The sequence below is a fragment of the Apium graveolens genome, chromosome 8, assembly GCF_009905375.1.
Source record: "Apium graveolens cultivar Ventura chromosome 8, ASM990537v1, whole genome shotgun sequence".
Taxonomy (NCBI): Eukaryota; Viridiplantae; Streptophyta; class Magnoliopsida; order Apiales; family Apiaceae; genus Apium; species Apium graveolens.
In genome coordinates, this window is record NC_133654.1 from 89,810,726 (window position 1) to 89,816,942 (window position 6,217).

Here is a 6,217-nt window from a genome sequence, read left to right on the forward strand (position 1 = left end):
TTTGCATATGACCTCACCCAGCACTACAAGAAACAGGTCAAAAGACATCGGTTGTAAACCGATGTTAAAAGTTTTTAAAAGCGATATCTTTGCATGTGTAGAGAAAGGTCCAGAGTTTTAGACATCGATTTTAGACCGGTGTCTAAGATACCAGTAGACAACAGTTCTAACTTAGAAACTGATGTGTTTTTTCTAATATATTACATTTTAACACATGAACACGAGTTCAATAATAGTTTATCTTTTAATTTCTATCAATTTAAGCATATGACACACAAAGAAATAAAAGACAAAGACAACATTTATAAAAATTAGGACGTTGTAAATAAGTATTTTTAACATCGGTTATTTTATGAACTGATGTAAATTATAATATTAGACATCAGTTATGCAAGCTTGTATTTAAGATAACTTTTGAACTGTTGTTAAAGATGTAATTTAACATCGGTCATCTTATATTAAACTGATATTTTGTTCGTAAGAAACATCAATTACTATGTAATAAGCTGATGTCAACCTCTATAGGACATCAGTGATTTGTTATATTTGATTGGTATATGAATCCTGTTCTTACATACATATAAACCAAAACTATATCACAATAGCCAATTTTATTTTCATCAACAAACATCTAATACCACCAGTTTTCTAACATTTTATACCACCAGTTTTTTAACATCCAACCATCCAATATATTAGCACAAGTTTACATCCAAACATCCACCAAAATACAAACATCAACATAATGACCATAATTACACATAATTGGCTTTTACTAAAATACAAACATCTAATTACAAACTTTAAGTCTGCAATTAGTGCAAAGGCTCCAACTTTATAATTGGCTTTTACTGTACAAGTGGATGATGGGGGTATGAAACTCTGATGAGGATCAAGGGCCAATATTAGTAATTCTTCACCACAGAAAACTCCTGGATAAAGATTCTTATAGTTAAAAGATGGAATTAGAAAGCCAGCAGAAATATCCAGACTCCCCTGCAGCTGTTGGTGGTTTCTCTTCTGGATTAGGACCCTGAAATTAAACCACACCAAGAATAAAATTTCATTTTCTGGGTCAAGACTGGAGCGATCATCTAATTAACATGAATTTAACTATGTATGTGAGAACACAGCCTTAACATAACTATGCTTAAGGAATTCTTTGAACTGACATAGGACATCTACTCTAATAAAGTCCAAGGCAAGCTGATGTGTTGTTTACAATAGCCAACTGTACAAAATTTAAGTACACCCAAATCTTTGTGTTTATGGTTATATATAATCTTGTACAAGTGCTCCACCCAAATCCATAATTTCTTTTTTCATGTTAAGAGTTATACCAAAAACTGTGACACATTTATAACATCCCACTACTTGCGTGGTATAAACTTGGCTGACCTTACTACAAGGTCAACAAGTGGCATTTATTACAATATCAATTTATAATTCATATTCCTAATCGAATGAAATAAAAACATATTATGACTGAATATAAATATGTTGAACAAACACAGGGACACGTATATAAAGTACCTGATAACTCTGTCACCTTGAAAGATTTTTCCATAGTCTGCAGCCGTGAGAATGACAACTGTATTAGCAACAAATAGTTACAAACATAATATCAGGTACCTCAACAAATAAATGGTACATGCCTGAGACTGGTAATTCCATATGTACACAATGCCGGGTTACAAACTTTCCAGAATCCTATAAAAATTGACACACATAAAATCACAAGGATCAAGGACCAACTTATATAACATTTATATTAATATAACTGGATTACATAATATCTTCCTCAATGTCCAAGTAAAATAATTCAACCTTTACTTAGTAGCAAAAGACGGACGCAAAATCAGAAAACAATATACAAGAATATAATAGATATTGCAGTTAATCAGATAACACATACAACTTATATATGTACACAGGGATTAATTTAGTAGCAAAAGACATCTAAACGTCCTTATCTATTAAAACTGAAAATAGTATATAATAGTATAACAAACAATGCAAAGAATTCAAGAAAACATGCAGGTTAATAATAAAAATAGATAAACAGCTTGAATAAGACTATAACCGACATACAACTTAAATGTGTACACATGAATTCATTTATTTGCAGAAGACATTCATACATCCAAATATATTTTTCCAAAAATAATATATTAACATATAACAGATGATGCAAAGAATTGTAGAAAACAGACAACTTAAAACCTACGTAAAACTGATAACAATAATTACAGAAACAAATTCGATAACACAGGCAACTCAATAAATAAACTGAAAACTCTACCTACCAAAAGACAACTCAAACAAACATGAAACGCAATAAATTCGATAACGATAACACGAAAACATGAATAATGACAAATTACCATGGCTCAGTAGGATGTAGATTGACAGACTTAGCCTTACGTGCAAGCTTCTCCAATCACAGCTTCTCTCATGGCATCTGTTTTCTTCTCAGGCCACTGGAAATGCAAATTAGTACTGCTCGCTCATCAGCCTGTAAATATTAAAGGCGCATGTGGAAACATTACTAAAAGTGTAATCTATAACATAAAATTGATTAACAACAAACAAAGAATATTGCAGCTGACTAGTTTGAGTACTATAGTGATATACGCTTGTTGATGTGTTTATGGTTGTTTTTTGCTGAGCTAGTCATGATGGCAACAAGGCTCACACACTATTTTGCATACAATTTGAAGTACAAGAACTCTCTAGTCTTGCAAAAAAATTACAACAATGTAAAACTCGTGTCCCAGATCTACTATATTCACAATATTAATGAGAACATACCAACTTGAAAGATTGACATATACAGATGTTATACCTGAAGATCTCTTATCAGACCTTCCAATAATGTCCGTCCACAATACATAAGCATTGTAGTCGTAAGATATTCAATAATGTATGAACCTCGATTCCCCACAGAGCTGCTTGAAATGCATATTTTGTATCTTCACAAAGGTCGAGTACATTGGGAGGGTAAATTTCAATAACTTGTGATTCCATTAATTTACTTTTCATATAGGTAAAACATAGTCCTTTCTTTACATAAGTTGATTGAACAAGAAGCTCCAGTACCATGATCTACATGATGAATAAAAAATTCAAAATATGGATATAAGGGGGAAGTGAGAATCACAGAAAGAACAGCTTAACTAACCAGTTGCAGAAATTTGGAGACATCTTGTGTAGCGTTCTTGTTTGGAGTAAGATATCTGTAATGACATATTAAATAATTAGTCGAGATTAATCTGTAGCTCTTCCAGAGTAGTGGCCTGGTTCTAGTGAATTTCTAATCTGCTGACAGAAGTTTATACCCACGAATGCGATTTTTTAATATGTACAAGGTCCCAAGATGACAATATTAGTGGGATACATTGGACCTTTATTCTAATTGATTGCTTGCCTTCTCTTTGATTGTTTCAGTTGTAATGGTACCTCATGGAATCCAATTTAGGACAAGCTATGCATAGATCATTTTTATCAAGCAAATATATAAAACGAGATCAGTTATAATAACCAGAATGCTCCCATAGCAAAGTCTTAAACAAAAAATATCATCGATCAAAAACGCACTTATCTTAAATGACAATTAACAATTCAATCATCAACCACATTAATCTTGATTCTTCAAATAACATTCAAATAAAACATCCATAACACAACATTTAATCAAAAAAATACAACTAGATCATTTATAATATGCAAAAATGTTCGAAAAACCCAAGACTAAAAAACGGAAATCCATAACCAAGTAATACAGTAAAATCAATTGATAAATCCATCAAATTCAATTTAAATCATAATCATCAAATTTTCAACTAGCATTCAATTAAACATACATAACACAAAAGGTAATAAAACAAGAAATACAAGTAGATCAATTTAACAACCAAAATGTTCAAAAAAACCGATAAAATCATCATCGAATTATATCTCAATCACTCCGAATTCTTCAATTTCTCAACACGTTGATTCAGCTCCTCAATATTCACAACCAATCGCGTAACCGAAAACAAAAGCCAGTAAAATAATAACGCCGACGCAATCAACAGCGCATTATGCTGACTCTTCATAATCAATTTATGGTGCCTAAGTACTCAGTCGGCGTGCACGACTCAGACAATTCACAACTCGGCCGAGTCTCGTATTTCCAGTAAAATAAGAAATACAAGCAACACCAAATTCCATGTTAACTTAATTGAAATTAGGATTTATATATTTGGGGTTGTGTAGTGAAAATATGAGTAAAATTAGGGTTAAAAGTTGAATAGGGATAGAGATGTGTGAGAGAGAAAATGAGAGAGGGGCTGATTGAAGTGAGAGAGAAAGAGAGCGGGGTAAGGGAGAAGGGGGATATAATTGGGGCGGGGGAAATTAGAATTTGGGGAAGAGTGGGATATATTTGGGGTTGGTGGGAAATTAGAATTTGGGGAAGGGGAAACTTTTGTTGTAATAATTAACGGGGAAGTATCAATGTATTTACTAAGCCATTTTTTTAAAAAAATAAAGATTAGACAACGCTTATGTTTTAAACCGATGTATATATACCCTTTAACATCGTTTAAAAAGCAAGCGATGTTAAAAATCGTGTTAACATCGGTGGCTTTTCAGACCGATGTTAAAAGGGTGATGTCTTTTACTCTGTTTCTTGTAGTGCAGGTATTGGGGACTGCATTTAGAGCCACACGAGTTGACATCCAATGGCCAGTATTCGGTGAGGATTCCGTGTATGCGCCTCCAGACACTCCTGACACTCCACCCCTTGAGGGTGATGACCCTAGTTCTAATTAGGTATGCCTGATTCCTTGCTATTACCTTCACTGAGGACAATGAATATTTTAAGTTTGGGGGTAGTAGTTAAGGATTATGTGTTTTGTGTGAGTCGCATATAGTTTGCATGTTCATAATAGCTTAGTTCATATAGTTGCATATTTGCCATGTAGTAGTTATTTTTATTTTTTGTAGTTTTTATGATAGTTTGTTGCATATAGTTTCATGCATTTGCATAATAACATGATCCCTTAGATGATTTTACCGATTGATTTGTGATATTGATGCTAGTGTAGTGATGTCGTGCTGAGTGATGTTAAGTCTTATTGAGTTGATTTGCATGTTAGAGACAATTGTATGTCACTAAGTCTTATAGGTTGCTTAAGTGCTAGATCATGGTCATGATTTATTTGTTTGTCGAAGTTTAATCGCTTGTTTATATTTAGAATTTAGGATATTCTCTTAATGATAAAAATAACATGGATATTTAAAAATTGGAGAACATTGGATTTCATTGCTAGTTGTTGTGGCTAGGTGTCAAATGGCTAGTTGACGGCTCATTTTATATGAGTAGTCTAGGGTCGAACGAGATGGAGCGAAACACACTCGTTCAGAAATTTGAAAAAGAAAAAAAAAAAGAAAAAAAATATATGTGTTTATGCATAATTGATCATGAGTGGGCTCTTTAATGTTATTAAGTTCTTAGGGGACTTTGTGCCTAGTGACCTACGGCTTTTTATAGTCTGGGATCCACTAACCTAACGCTCGCTACATGGGTATTACTATATAAATCTTTTGTGGACCTCACTCATTGCACGGTCAAATAAGCATATTTGTGTTGTTTCTATGATGTGAATAAAAGCGTGAATCCTTGTAAAACTCTGATATAAGAATTGAAGTGTTATAAGTTATTTTGAGTTTAGCTTTTATTCTATTTATAACCTTGCGATTGCTTTGATGAGTAGTGAGTCATGATTATTGATCTAGTCTCGATAAGTATATCTGTAAGCATTTGCACACACGCACGTGTCTGGCTTGTAAGTTTATTTGTGGGGCTTGATTGATCTTTGTGCGAATAACTGCATTTGCTGAGATGTTGCTTGTTGATTGGTTTAGTTATTCTATGGGGATCATTGCATTCATATATTTGCATTCATGCATTTTTATTTCTTGTTCTTTGAGTCTGTTTATGCTTGAGGACAAACATCGGTTCAAGTTTGGGGGTATGCTGAGTGGCATTTATGACACTTTATAACGCTCAGTGAAGCTTTGAATTGGTATTTTATACTCGAGTTGTTAGTGTTTTTAACGTGTTTTTGTACTGTTTTTGCATTTCAGGCATTTATCAGGAATATAGGTGAATTAGCATTGTTTTGATGCTAATATGGTGTTAGGATGATGTCCAGAATAAAAGCTCATGAGA

At 33.1% G+C, this 6,217-nt stretch overlaps 1 long non-coding RNA gene across 1 annotated transcript; it reads right to left on the minus strand.

The window, feature by feature from the left end:
* Positions 1–705: 705 nt before the first annotated feature.
* On the minus strand, positions 706–4,417 carry LOC141677490 (uncharacterized). The gene is made up of 6 exons (XR_012557443.1): positions 3,182–4,417; positions 2,846–3,105; positions 2,385–2,515; positions 1,656–1,710; positions 1,534–1,570; positions 706–1,033 (listed from the first exon to the last, which is right to left on the minus strand). It is a non-coding gene; the product is annotated as an uncharacterized LOC141677490 (long non-coding RNA).
* Positions 4,418–6,217: the final 1,800 nt, after the last annotated feature.